Below are 16,095 nucleotides of genomic sequence, written 5' to 3'. Positions count from 1 at the left end.
GCAGTAAACCTAAGCTGTTGTTTCTTAAAGTTTGGAGTTGCGATGCTTATATGAAAAAGGGTTTTTCAACTTGATAAGCTCGAACCCAAATCGGAGAAGTGCGTCTTCATAGAATACCCAAAGGAAATTGTTGGGTACACCTTCTATCACAGATCCAAAGGCAAATTTGTTGCTGATAATAGATCCTTTCTAGAGAAGCAGTTTCTCTTTAAAGAAGTGAGTGGGAGGAAAGTAGAGCTTGATAAGGTAATTTGTACCTTCTCCCGAATTGGAAAATAGTTCATCACTGAAATCAGTTCCAGTGATTCCTACACCAATTAGTGAGGAATCTAATGATGATGATCATGAAACTTCAGATCAAGTTACTACAGAACCTCGTAGGTCTTCCAAAGTACGGTCCGCACCAGTGTGGTATGGTAATCCTGTTCTGAAAGTCATGTTACTAGACCATGATAAACCTACGAACCATGAGGAAGCGATGATGAGCCCAGATTCCGCGAAATGGCTTAAGGCCATAAAATCTGAGATATGATCCATGTATGAAAACAAAGTATGGACTTTGATTGACTTGCTCGATGATCAACAAGCCATGTTAAATAAATGGATCTTCAAGAGGAAGACGGACACTGATAGTAGTGTTACTATCCAATAAGCTCGACTTGTTGCAAAAGGTTTTTCAACAAGTTCAAGGGGTTGAATACGATGAGATTTTCTCACTCGTATCGATGCTTAAGTCTGTCTGAATCATGTTAGCAATTGCCACATTTTATGAAATCTGGCAAATGGATGTCAAAACTGCATTCCTTAATGGATTTACTAAAGAAGAGTTGTATATGATACAACCAAAAAGGTTTTGTCAATCCTAAAGGTGCTAACAAAATGTGCAAGCTCCAGCGATCCATCTATGGACTGGTGCAAGCATCTCGGAGTTGGAATATACGCTTTGATAAATTGATCAAAGCATATAGTTTTATACGGACTTACGATGAAGCATGTATTTACAATAAAGTGAGTGGGAGCACTACAGCCTTTCTGATTAGTATATGTGAGTGACATATTGTTGATCAGAAATGATGTAGAATTTTTCTGCAAAGCATAAAGGAGTGTTTTAAAGGAGTTCTTTAAAAAGAAAAGACCTCAGTAAAAGCTACTTACATATTGAGCATCAAGATCTATTGAGATAGATCAAGACGCTTGATAAGATTTTCAATGAGTACATACCTTGGCAAGATTTTGAAATAGTTCAAAATGGAACAGTCAAAGAAAGAGTTCTTGCCTGTGTTGCAAAGGTATTGAGTAAGACTCAAATCCCGACCACAGCCGAAAATAGAAAGAGAATGAAAAGTCATTCCCTATGCCTCAGTCATAGGTTCTATAAAGTATGCTATGTACCAGACCTATTATATACCTTGCTCTGAATTTGGCAAGGGAGTACAATAGTGATCTAGGAGTAGATCACTGGACATTGGTCAAGAATATCCTTAGTAAGGACTAAGGAGATGTTTCTCGATTATGGAGGTGATAAAAGAGTTTATTGTAAAAGTTACATCAGTGCAAACTTTTACACTGATCCAGATGACTCTAAGTCTCAACCTGAATACATATTAAAAGTGGGAGCAATTAGCTAGAGTAGCTCCGTGCAGAGCATTGTGGACATAAAATATTTGCAAAATACATACGGCTCTGAATGTGACAGACCCGTTGACTAAGCTTCTCTCACGAGCAAAACATGATCACACCTTAGTACTCTTTGGGTGAAAATCACATAGCGATGTGAACTAGATTATTGACTCTAGTAAACCCTTTGGGTGTTGGTCACATGATGATGTGAACTATGGGTGTTAATCATATACAGATATGAATATTGGTGTTAAATCACATGGTGATGTGAACTAGATTATTGACTCTAGTGCAAGTGGGAGACTGAAGGAAATATGCCCTAGAGGCAATAATAAAGTTATTATTTATTTCCTTATTTCATGATAAATGTTTATTATTCATGCTAGAATTGTATTAACCGAAAACATAATACATGTGTGAATACATAGACAAACATAGTGTCACTAGTATGCCTCTACTTGACTAGCTCGTTTATCAGAGATGGTTATGTTTCCTAGCCATGGACAAAAGAGTTGTCATTTGATTAACGGGGTCACATCATTAGGAGAATGATGTGATTGACTTGACCCATTCTGTTAGCCTAGCACTTGATCGTTTAGTATGTTGCTATTGCTTTCTTCATGACTTATACATGTTCCTGTAACTATGAGAATTGTGTAACTCCCGTTTACCGGAGGAACACTTTGGGTACTACCAAATGTCACAACGTAACTGGGTGATTATAAAGGAGTACACAGGTGTCTCCAAAGGTACATGTTGAGTTAGCATAATTTAAGATTAGGTTTTGTCACTCCGATTGTCGAAGAGGTATCTCTGGGCCCTCTCGGTAATGCTCATCACCTAAGCCTTGCAAGCATGTAACTAATGAGTTAGTTATGAGATGAAGTATTACAGAACGAGTAAAGAGACTTGTCGGTAACGAGATTGAACTAGGTATTGGATACCGACGATCGAATCTCGGACAAGTAACATACCAATGACAAAGGGAACAACATATGTTGTTATGCGGTTTGACCGATAAAGATCTTCGTAGAATATGTAGGAACCAATATGGGCATCCAGGTCCTGCTATTGGTTATTGACCAGAGATGTGTCTCAGTCATGTCTACATCGTTCTTGAACCGTAGGGTCCGCACGCTTAAGGTTTCGATGACAGTTATATTATGAGTTTATGTATTTTGATGTACCGAAGGTTGTTCGGAGTCCCGGATATGATTACGGACATGACGAGGAGTCTCGAAATGGTCGATACATAAAGATTGATATATTGGACGGATATATTTGGACACCGGAAAGGTTCCGGAGAAGTTTGGAGCCCCGGGAGGTTACCGGAACCCCCCGGGAGGTATATGGGCCTTATTGGGCCCATGTAGGAGGAAGAGAAAAGGAGCAAGGGAGGGGGGCGCGCCCCCCCAAGCCCAATCCGAATTGGGGAAGGGGGCCGGCCCCCCCTTTCCTTTCTCCTTCCCCCTCTTCCTATTACTACTACTAGTACTACTTCCTAATACTAGTACTCTTTCCTTCCCCCTCCAAATAAGATAAGGAAAAGAGAGGGAAACCTACTTGGAGTAGGTTTCCCCCTCCTCATGGCGCGCCCCCCCTAGGGCCGGCCACCTCCTCCCTCCCTCCTTTATATACGGGGGTAGGGGGGCACCCTAGGACACACAAGTTGATCATTGATCGTTCCTTGGCCGTGTGCGGTGCCCCCCTCCACGATATTACACCTCGGTCATATTGTAGCGGTGCTTAGGCGAAGCCCTGCGACAGGAGAACATCAAGATCGTCACCACGCTGTCGTGCTGACGGAACTCCCCCTCGGCGCCTCTGCTGGATCGGAGATCGAGGGTGCGTCATCGAGTTGTACGCGTGTCAAGAACTCGGAGGTGCCGGAGTAACGGTACTTGGATCGGTTGAACCGGAGGACGTACGACTACTTCCTCTACGTTACATCAACGCTTCCGCTTCGGTCTACGAGGGTACGTAGACAACACTCTCACCTCGTTGCTATATCATCACCATGATCTTGCGTGTGCGTAGGAAATTTTTTGAAATTACTATGTTCCCCAACACAAACACCCTACCAGACGGTTTTAGATCTCCTTACTGGACCCCGACAGCCAGCACAGTGTCATCACCCTTGACGTTTCTAACCTGATTCCCACCGTCTGGAGAGATGCCAAGCACCCACCATGGCCTAGGTACTTGTCACCTTTAAACCCGTCCAGCATCACCTGCCCGATGTCACCAGTCACTGTTATCTGTTATGCAGCTGGCAAAAACTACAAGGATGATGTTTCTTCTAGATCTAACAGCTTGGCCAACCAAGATCCTGGACTGAGGCATTGCTATGATCTTGTAAGCGCGTCTCTCTCTCTTGTATTGTTCTGTGCCTGCCAGCATGCTTTGCTAGGATTTTCGACCAGTAATCCCTTTGTGCAGATAATGATTTCTACTACTGGCTGCTAAATTAGATATGTAGATGTCATACATGATACTACCTCGTACCTCCGTTCCTAAATATAAGTCTTTCTAGAGATTCCACTATAGGCTACATACGGAGCAAAATGAGTGAATCTACACTCAAAAATGCATCTATATACATCTGTATGTGGTCCATACTGGAATCTCTACAAAGACATATATTTAGGAACAGGGGCAGTACATTACACAAAATCATATGTGGGATGTAGGAATTCCAGTGCACTACATTAGGCTCCCTTAGATTGCCTGCTAGTCCAGCATACAGAGTCATGGCTAGTTTATGGTACGCACACAATCGTTAATTGGTGGTTTAAATATGCGCAAGGGATATGCAATGTAGTATCATGTAGAGATGTCTGAAATTAGCCGTGTCAACTTGTAGATAGGGTTACACAATGAAAAAGTACATGATGTATGTGGCAATTTCATGGAACATCGCAAAAAAGGAGAGGCAGCGGTGAGCCTATACAGTGTGCTATGGTACGTCGCTCCTCCATTGCAATCATTGTGACATGTTACTTGTATGTCAGTTCTATTAGCCAAGTTTCTTAGGGACAGTTATTACGAGTTATCCTAAGAAAATAAGCACCTGTGAACATAAGCTCCATGTAATAAGCCAACTAGTTCTTTTCATTGCGTTTTCAGCTTATCTTTGGTATGATCAGTGGAAAGTCTAGATTGCATTATATTTTTTTCATTTTGCTGCCCATATGGGAATTAATTTGACTTGCAAACATCACAAATTGAACCCAGTGCAGTAATTAATATGATAGGAAAACATACCATCACTATTTGCTCAAAATGCAAATACAAAGATACCATCTGCTTGGCACAATCTACTTTGGCCAATGTTTTCCATAGAGATCCCATTGCCTAATTTAAACGAAGAACGCATGACCCACATTTAAATGAAGAAAAATTATTTATTGAAATTCGATGGTCCAAGTGGCTGGTTATTATCATATAGCAGCACCACCTGAAAGCATCATATAGCAGCAGCAGCAGCTCATAGCAACTCATCATACATCAGCAGCAGTCTACAATTCATCATATACCAGCAGCAGCTCATAGCAATTCATCATATAGCAGCAGCAGGAGCAGCTCATAGCAATTCATCATATAGCAGCAGCAGGAGCAGCTCATAGCAATTCATCATATAGCAGCAGCAGGAGCAGCTTTAGCAACTCATCATATAGCAGCAATAGCTCATAGCAATTCATCATATAGCAGCAGCAGCTCATAGCAACTCATCATACAGCAGTAGCAGCTCATAGCAATTCATCATATAGCAGCAGCAGGAGCAGCTCATAGCAATGCGTCATATAGCAGCAGCAGAAGCAGCTCACAGCAATTCATCGTATAGTGGATCATAATGAAAATTTGGAAAAAAAAATCAGAGGAGATCCTCACCTTGTTGGATGAGCTCATCCTTCAACAGCACCTCAAGGCCATGGCCTGGGAGGAGGGGAGGGGCAATAAGGTGCCTTCTGCCGCAGTGTGGCATCAGCCGTAGTTGTGCAGCGCCCGACGAAGTAGTGCGTTGGATGAACCACAGTGGAGCAGCTGTTGGAGACCATGAGAATGAGGGGCTGCGCCAGAGGGAGGAGCAGCCAGGGAGATATGCCCCTACCCGCTGGCCATGTAGCCTAGGTGGACATAGCATCGTCAAGGACCAGGCCAGATGGGACCAGTGGCGACGGCTCGCTGGAGGAACCCTAGTGCTGCAGGCAGGTGATCGAGGTAGAGGGAAAGGGGAGAGGAGATGCAAGTGGGAAGGGTAATGAATGCTTGCGTGTTTGTTTTTACTTGAGGGTCAGGTGTGACACAGGCGTCAGCAGTTGCATTTTGTGTGTAATATAGGCAGACAACAGAGTCATTGCACTATTCCCCTTCCCTTCAATTTTTAGTGAGGTTCTACCCGAAACACCCCCCTCCAAAGCGAAATTAGTTAAGCCCAAGCCCATAACTGAAAAATGACTTCTTTACATCTTTTATGGCTTATTTTGACAATATGCCCTAAAAAGGAGGAATCGAACTGGCCCTTAACCTGCAATTCAATTGTGCGTGCAATGATGAATCACTCCTGCCTGCTATCTGTACATTTAGGCATCATCATACATGGCATAACCTAATCCATGTGCATTCCATTGTAGAATCTGGAATATGCAATGTTTATGTTAGTTCATACGTTGCACATGATGTTTAAATGCCCCTTAAATCTTGTCAGTCAAGTGATGGTCTTTAAGCCTCCTTCTTTGCTTCTTTTCTTGATATGTAAGATTTGCTCACACATCTATTCAATTGCTTGTTTGCATCAGCCAGCCATACTAGGACTGTTTGCTTTGATTACTTGTTGTTCTTGACCTAACACTCTAACAGAGCTTGGCAACGATTTAAACACTAAGGGCTGCTGTAGTGGGGCCTTGTCTAACTCATAGGTGACATAAAGGTTTGGCTGTACACTATAGTAGGTTCTCCAAGAGTACGTGAAGATCCAATTCGAAGGTATGCCTAGTTTTTACATAGTGCAGACATAGTAAATGCTCATTTCATTGTGTGCAAGTGCAAGAGATGCGGCATGTTTCATTATGTGGTGTTGTTTTGTTATAATCTCATCCTTTTGTGTTCATAGACTAGAAAGTATGCATATTTATCTTCTAAGGAGACGAGTAACTAGTTTGTGTCACCTTGCAGAGGGGGTGCAATGAAGATAAGATTGAGGATTTCCAAGTACAAGATGTTAGGAAGGAGTCTTGCAAGGGAAGTAGGAGCTGCGCTGAGCCTCTTCAACCTGCTAAGGTAAGTCACTGTATGCAACTCAACAGTTCAATTCCTTGTTTGTTTCAGGCATAGTTAATTTTCTCTTTTCAATTTCTTTATTTGTCCTCCGTTAATGAGATGCCCAAATAATCATGCCTAATGTTCGGTACTTGTATAACTATTAGTTGACATAATTAAAGGCCTTACCATTTAATTACTCTACCGAAGTGTGCCTGAAGCTTTGAAGTCTATTAACCAACTATTATTGCATGAGGCTCACAATCTAATTTATACTACGCTAATGATTGCATAGTTTTGCCTGCTGTAGTATGTTTGTATGAAACCCTCTACTATTCATTATGCTCCCTAAGACTTTGATTGAGGTACAGAATGGCCAACTGCTTGCTTACTTATATGCAACGTGCTGTCTAAATTTGTAACTTGTTTGTGTTTTTGATTGGGCCCCAATATCATGCTCCTCTGGTGAGCTAAGAGGGATTTCTGTATGCAGGCTGCATAGACTATCTTTTTTATAATTTTTAAAATATCACCTGCTTATGCTTCATGATGTGTAACATTTTTTTTGAAAGTGACGTGTAACATTATTATTAGTCCTGTTTTGCCATGTAGTACAAAATAGTGTCTTGCTCGCTTCACTATTGTAACTATATTTTTGCCCTAATCATGTGTACTTACAGAAACATTTCAAGATGAAGTGACATCAACACAAAGATCTGCGAGCAGTGCGGCATGGCCGTTACTGAATGATTATGGATTGGAATTGGAATGTGCTGATGTTCTCAAGCATCAACTGGAGGTGGCAAGACAACGTGTACATGATTGTCAACGTATAATCAACAAGTTGAGACTGGACATGCAGGTATTAGATGCAGGAGTCAAAAAAATAAAACAAGACACTGAGGTAACCATGAAGGAATTGGAGATTTTGGAGACTGAAATTTGTGCTATCTGAATCCGGCCAATCCTATTTTCTGAAGAGATTATAATTAAAATGGAGTTAAGTTGATGCGCGTCCATGATGTATGAGTTGTATTTGCGCAGTGTATGTAATTTGTTGTTTGTGTATGCTTTATTATCACCTGTGCCGAACCATAATGCCCAGTGGGTATATTGGCTATAATTTCTTTATTGTATAGTGTAGGATTATTCTACCTTTCTATGCCTTGACCTCTTTGTTGTATAGTGTATGCTTTTTAGAGGTGATAGTATTGAGTAGGATAATTCTTTGAATATGCTATATCGTTCAAACGGGGGCCAACTTGCCCAACCATGGCCCTTCACGGGCCGTACGATCCACGGGCCATGTACGAGCGGTCGGATCCATGGGCCTTCAACGTCTCGTAGGATCCATGGGCCTTCTACGTCTCGTAGGATCCATGGGCCTTCTACATCTCGTAGGATCCATGGGCCTTCTACGCCTCATAGGATCCATGGGCCTTGTAAGGGCCAACTCATTTATGGGTCTTGTACGGGCCTTTAATGGGCCGTAGACGGGTCTTTAATGGAAATCGTACGTTTTATGGGCTGACCATAATGGGCCGTTAATAGGTCGTATTTGGTGATGCTATGAAAATGGCCCAACGGATTAACAGTCCATAAACGGGCCGACTGTAACGACGGGCTGAATTTGGCCCACAAGCAGAAAATGATAGTAACGGGCCGTAAGTAACCGAATGCTGCAAATGATCCCAAGAATAAATGGGCCCTCAGAAGGCCGAAAGTTAACTTGGGCTGGAAACGGCCCAACGGAATAACGGGCCGTTAATGGGTATAAAGTGATATACTGTTCATGATGGGCCAGTTTCACCATGGGCCATTAATGGGTGTAAAGTGATACACTGTTCATTACGGGCCAGTTTCACCACGGGCCGTTAATGGGCCAAGAGTTACAAAGGGCCTCATATGGGCCGAAAGACGTCATCGGCCATACATGGGCCAGAAGTGAAAATGGGCTGGAATCATATTGGATGGCCCAGATGACGCTAGTGGGCCTAATTCGGATAGGGTGTAACGGGCCTTGGGTTAGCGAGCTATAAATGGGCTATATGCGAACATGCTTTCCATGGGCCGGCCCGCCAGCTTTTGACCAAGTCAAACGGGCCGGCCTTTTCACAGGAATGGGCCACTGTTGGGCCGTGCCACATGTCAACGTATCATAGGCGCCTTCTGTCTAATGAGTGGATGACATCTGTCCCAACGATGAGCCAACACATGTTTCCTCCAGCCAATGATGATTTTACACGTGGAAAATCCCCATTGGTCGGGGCTGTTAACGGGTTATCGGATCCGAAACCCGACCCGATAGCTTAACGGCGTTCCGTTACGGTGGATGCCACGTGTCGGTCACCCTTGACGAAAGCACTTCTGTGACGCGCGATTTATCATCATGGAAGTGGACACTTCTGTGATGATAATTTTGGTAATGTCATGGAACACTTCTACGACAGCACATGTATGACTATCTTGATTCTGTCATAAAATCCTCATGGATGTACATGCATGACAAAAAACGCGACCTACTGTGACAAACACGTATCATCACGGAAGTGTATTTTTTTTGTAGTGCGTCTCTCCACCTATTATTACTACGACTATCTCTACCGCTTAGTGATAAAGTAAAACAATTACATCACAATTGCATTGCATACAATAAAGCGACAACCATATGGCTCCTGCCAGTTGCCGATAACTTTGTTACAAAACATGATCATCTCATACAACAATTTATATCACATCATGCTTGACCATATCACATCACAGCAAGTCCCGCAAAAACAAGTTAGACGTCCTCTACTTTGTTGTCGCAAGTTTTACGTGGCTGCTATGGGCTTCTAGCAAGAACCGTTCTTACCTACGCATCAAAACCACAACAATTTTTTGTCAAGTGTGCTATTTTAACCTTCAACAAGGGCCGGGCGTAGCCACACTCGATTCACCTAAAGTTGGAGAAACAGACACTCACCAGCCACCTATGTGCAAAGCACATCGGTAGAACCAGTCTCGCGTAAGCATATGAGTAATGTTGGTCCGAGCCGCTTCATCCAACAATACCGCCGAATCAAAGTATGACATGCTGGTAAGCAGTATGACTATTATCGCCCACAACTCTTTGTGTTCTACTCGTACATATAACATCTACGCATAGACCTGGCTCGGATGCCACTGTTGGGGAACACGGTAATTTAAAAAAAAATCCTATGATCACGCAAGATCTATCTAGGAGATGCATAGCAACGAGAAGGGAGAGTGTGTCCACGTACCCTCGTAGACCGAAAGCGGAAGCGTTACGACAACACGGTTGATGTAGTCGTGCATCTTCACATTCCGACCGATCCTAACACCGAAGGTACGGCACCTCCGCGATCTGCACACGTTCAGCTCGGTGACGTCCCATGAACTCTAGATCCAGCTGAGGTCGAGGGAGAGTTACGTCAGCATGACGGCGTGGTGAAGTGATGATGAAGTTAACGTTGCAGGGCTTCTCCTAAGCACTACAACGATATGACCAGGGTGTGTAACTGTGGAGGGGGCACCGCACACGGCTAAAACAATTGTCAACTTGTGTGTTCTAGGGTGCCCCCCTACCCCCGTATATAAAGGAGCAAGGGGGAGGCTGGCCGGCCCTCCTAGGGCACGCCCCAATAGGGGAATCCTACTAGGACTCCAAGTCCTAGTAGGTTTCCACCTAAAGGGAGAGAGGGGGAAGGAAGGAGAGGGAGAGGGGGAAGGCAAGGGAGGCGATGCCCCCCGTTCCTTGTCCTATTCGGACTCAGGGGGAGGGGGCGTGCGGCCTGCCCTGGCTGGCCCCTCTCTCTCCATTAGGGCCCATCGAGGCCCATTAGTTCCTCAGGGGGTGTCGGTAACCCTCCGGTACTCCAGTTATATCCGAAACTTCTCCGGAACACTTCCGGTGTCTGAATATAGTCTCGACCATTTCAGGACTCCTCGTCATGTCCGTGATCATATCTGGGACTCCGAACAATCTTCATCGAACGTTAAGCGTGCGGACCCTACGGGTTCGAGAATTATGTAGACATGACCAAGACACATCTCCAGTCAATAACCAATAGCAGAACCTGGGTGCTCATATTGGTTCCTACATATTCTACGAAGATCTTTATCGGCCAAACCGCATAACAACATACGTTGTTCCCTTTGTCATCGGTATGTTACTTTCCCGAGATTCGATTGTCAGTATCTCAAGACCTATCTCAATCTCGTTACCGGCAAGTCTCGTTACTCGTTTCGTAATACTTCATGACGCAACTAACTCATTAATCACAATGCTTTCAAGGCTTATAGTGATGAGTATTACCGAGAGGCCCAGAGATACCTCTCCGAAACACGGAGTGACAAATCCTAATCTCGATCTATGGCAACCCAACAAACACCTTCAGAGACACCTATAGAGCACCTTTACAATCACCCTTTTATGTTGTGAAGTTTGGTAGCACACAAAGTGTTCCTCCGGTATTCGGGAGTTGCATAATCTCATAGTCTGAGGAACTTGTATAAGTCATGAAGAAAGCAGTAGCAATGAAACTAACACAATCATAATGCTAAGCTAATGGATGGGTCATGTCCATCACATCATTCTCCTAATGATGTGATCCCGTTCATCAAATGACAACACATGTCTATGGTTAGGAAACATAACCATCTTTGATTAATGAGCTAGTCAAGTAGAGGCATACTAGGGACTATAATAGTGCAACATAACAACATTACTAGTTATCAGCGTTGTTATGTTGCTTAGGTAAACGAATCAGCCCATAGGGTTTGTAGAAGAAGGTTTCACATTTTCATGAATCCTTTTGCTTCCATAGCGATAGTGTCTTCTGACATGGCCTCATGTACAGACTGCACCCCCGGTATAGCCATACAACTGTTTTATATATTTCCAAAAGATGATGCGGGTGTATGGAAATAAACAGTTATGCACATCATGCCACTATCACATTTTGCTCCGATGCTCACCTACCGGTAGGCCCAAATTTTGTAGAAGAATATCCAACATCATCTTGTAAGGTATTTTCACCATCGGTGGAGCACCCTATAGGTTTTAATGGCTTGCCATCAATTTGTGGAATTTACAGGGAAACCTAAGACATTTTAGAAGTCACTTCATACCTAAGGTATAGAATATTGACATGCCATCCTCAAATTAAATTCTTTGTAGTCACAATAAAAGCTATCCAATGTAGAGAAACATCCATGCTAATTTATAAGTCTGGGAATCAGGCGTAAAAGACACTCGCTACAAAATTTGATTAATAGTAGATGATGCAGGACACAGGGAAAGTTGATTACGTTTTTGTTGAATGTCTATTGAGTGTGATGATAGCATAGAATGAAAATCAGAGCAATTGCTTAGCACTATTATTATCTCTCAGGTTTCTCCTAGGTGTGTATTTATTTCTGAAACGTACATAGGCTATAGAGGGAATCCATGATAGAGCAAACATAGATTATAAAAAAATATAGTCTCCTTTTTCCAAAGTTCCAAACTCCAAAGTAAATCAATTAAAGAAGGATTCTGAGAGAACCTATGAATAAGCAATTGCGTCTATCATGATAAATAAGTACAAGACATAAGGGACATCCAACATTTGTTTTTATAAGCTGCAATCATAGAACTGATTCTCAGCAATCATTTAAAAGAGAAATCACCTGGTAGCCACTGGCCAACCGCCAAGGTTGTATCATGACGTCTAAGCAAGAAATGAGGCAAAGGATCGATGTATGGGTTCGGCGTGTCGACGGAAAGATATATATAGTAAGCAATGATACAACTGAAGATCCAGCTATTTGATCCAGCTGAAGCTTGTAACAAGCGTGCAGTCATCATGGAGACATATATATATAGTAAGCAATGATATAAGTTTATGACAATATCATCTCAAGTATTAAAGAACTCATTAATAAATGATTTAATGACAACTCCTTGAATGTGCTGGCCTTGAGTAAAATTGCTTCTTTTAATGTTGTAATTTACGTCAATGTTTCAGAATAAGGAAATTTTGGCTCAACATCTAAGAATGGAACAACTTTCTTGTGTTATACGACATTTGGATTGGCTAATTTGGACCAATTGATTCAACTTCTATAATTTGACCATGCTAACAAATATTGGATAATTTGGACTGATGTACAAAATTTAAGAGTGGAACAAATTCAAAGAATTCATGACGTACATACGATGTCCACATCAAATTATTATAGGATACCTAGCTAAACAGGATAGGAGCATGTAGCGTATTTCACATTTTAAAGTTATAACTGAACATTTGGTAACTGCAACAAATACGAATGATTGGGTTTAAAGCCTGAAAATTTGGTTTCGCTCAATTTCTTAAAGCCATGGACCTAGTTCAATTGTACAATAGACTAACCATTGATTAGGCAAACCATGAGAAGTCGGGTTTCACTTACTAAAATATATCAAAGAACCTACAGTTGAGTGCAGTCAAAACTGCATTTGGCTCAGGCCTACAAATAGGAAGGATTAATTGGAGAGAAGAAGGTAGCTGGCCAGGCTGCCACGTGGAGCTAAGGTGGAGAAAGCTGACTAACTAACATCACTAAAAGAAGGAGCTTACCTAGGTCATGGTCAGAGGATGCGCTGCTACAATTCCTGAAACACAAACTCCGTCGAGATCTCCTCCTCCTACTCAAAGTTTCTAGTGGACCCTCATTTCTTTATTTTTCACTGGTGTCTATCGGCTCTATCTTCAGAATGTGTGGAACTCACTACAACACAAAATGAGACAATACATTTAAACCTCGCAATGCTACATAACACGGCAAGGCAATAGACTGAAAATCTGATCGCTCTACTTGATCTATTATAGTCCAAACTGGACCTACATAGGTAGTTTATATGTACATATCACATCATTTTCAGAAGGTGGGTGGTACAACAACTATTAGTGATAATAAATTGGATTTGTGTGATGTCATCATTGATTTGTGCATCCCTTGAATCAAGCATACCTTCTGTTTTGCATAGCAACATGGAGGAAAACTAAGTTTGTTTAAACACACAAAAAAGGTAATATAACATAAAAATGCATGTTGAATTACCAAATTTACATGTACAACCAAACCCTCTTTACTTTTGTTATGGATCCATCATGTCAATCAACCAATGAAAACCACCAAATCCATAAATAAATAATCATCTATTGTATAAATGAAATTACACTAACAAGGGCAACGAAGAAAACAATGATAAGATGAGGTAAAAAAACACAACTTTTTTTGTGTGGAAACAAAAGGATGATTATATTCGGATCAGTCTTTAGGGCATCATATCATCCAATCAAACCTATAGCGAAATTCTCTCTCATCAACTCATCACTAGGGAATTTAAACGCAAAACCAAATATTTTTGGAAAAATAAATACCAAGAAAACGCATAGACATCAGCGAGGGTGATGCATCAGATTTCAAGGTGAAAAAGAGTGACGCCACAGAAATGCCTCAGATGCAAACTTCACATAAACTCGTGTCTCATCAGCATCGATGACACCCATTTGAACCATAAACTACTTACAACGACATACTGAACCATAAGCTCTACTTATACGCCGGTAAATTTTAAATTTGTCATTAACATAAACCATTGGAAAAAACATAGGATGACAAGGGATGGACCCCCATGGAGTCTGAGAGCCAAAAAGCTTCACTAATCAGAATTAACATTATATATGTAGCAAGAAAATGAAAACTAACATGGATTGTGCTACCTAAAATTGAGCTAAGTATTAATGTTTCAAGCACTAGCTAGTTACATAATTTATAATAAGACTTTGGAGTACATATGATAATTAAGAGAGACAAGGCTAACTCTGTTAAAAAGACATTCTACTATTCCCACCCGATGTGATAGAAACGCCAGCCCTACAACATGTCCTAAAGAATTTAAGCAATTACAGAAAATGAAGCTTTCTAGACTTAATATATGAAACTAAGCAATTCTCTACTTCAGTTTTCTTCCACTCATAACACCTCTAGCTTATAAGTACCAAATGTAGGTTTGATTTGACTTCTATCAACCTATATTATTTACATACAGTATTTAACAGAAAATACCCAGATTATGGCCAGAAACCTAAATAGTATATTTAGCATTTGTTCCAACAATAGTACATCTTTGAGATAAATAGTGCATACCGACCGATCAACGATATGTGAGGATGATTTCACCATTCCAATGAAATAATCCTCATCCCATGGTTCAAGATCAACACTCCTCTCATTATATATTCTGCTCTTCGAATCTTCTAAAGTGTTGAAAATTTCTGCATCGAAAGTTGCTATAAGTAGAGAAACAAATCATTGAGAAATGATTAAGTTCACACCCTTGAATACCTCATAAGCTTTATGCCTCACAGTGTCACTCAAATCATTGAGAAATGACATGACCACATCTACAGATGCAACCATGTTATGATGAATAGCAAGTTCAACATATGATCTGCAACCCATAGCCTGCCAAAAGGATAAAAAATGTTTGCAATTTATCCTGGAATAGAGGCAGAATTCCAGCAATAGCCATATCTTCTAATGTAATTGGTGTTATTATATTTGATAAACAAGCTTAGGAAGTATATTAGGTCCAATTTTGTTCTGTTTCTACAAGATTTGATTAAACTACAGGAATAATCAACGTAGAGTACACGCAACAAATACTGGATTTGATTTTCTATGTGCTAATAATATGTGGTCCAAATATTAGCTACTGCATCTGAGATCTAGCTAAACCAAATTTGTGGTAAACAAAAGATATTTTTTACCATAGATCTTCTCTAGCTTCATGATATTCTCTTCTTTCCCAAAGATGTCAAGCTCATGTTTACATTATAAAAAATCATAGTATCAAAGTGCAAGAACAAACTTGATTATGTTGACAATAGTGAGAAAATTCAGCTTTGTCTTCTTTAATTCTTTAGCTAAATAAACTATTCTTATTCTCTTCATCCTCAGATCTGCACATGACATGTTTAGTAAACCCATATATTAGTAAACTAAAATATATGGTAGATCCTATAGTTCCTCGAACATATCAATTTGTTGCCAGGAACCATTAGTAACCTAATCTCTGGAGCCCCATAGTATATTAGTAAACATACCGATGGTTTTTAAGGTTGTGACAACACATAATTTTCGTCCAAAAAATAATAACTGCAATCCATGGGTTCACAATAAATC

At 41.1% G+C, this 16,095-nt stretch overlaps 1 non-coding gene across 1 annotated transcript; it reads right to left on the bottom strand.

Moving 5' to 3' along the window:
* Window positions 1-14,315: 14,315 nt before the first annotated feature.
* Window positions 14,316-14,407, bottom strand: LOC123151977 (small nucleolar RNA Z101). Its single transcript, XR_006475967.1, has one exon. It is a non-coding gene; the product is annotated as a small nucleolar RNA Z101 (small nucleolar RNA).
* Window positions 14,408-16,095: the final 1,688 nt, after the last annotated feature.

Source organism: Triticum aestivum, chromosome 1B (assembly GCF_018294505.1).
Source record: "Triticum aestivum cultivar Chinese Spring chromosome 1B, IWGSC CS RefSeq v2.1, whole genome shotgun sequence".
Classification (NCBI taxonomy): Eukaryota; Viridiplantae; Streptophyta; class Magnoliopsida; order Poales; family Poaceae; genus Triticum; species Triticum aestivum.
This window is presented reverse-complemented; position numbering and strand designations above follow the sequence as displayed.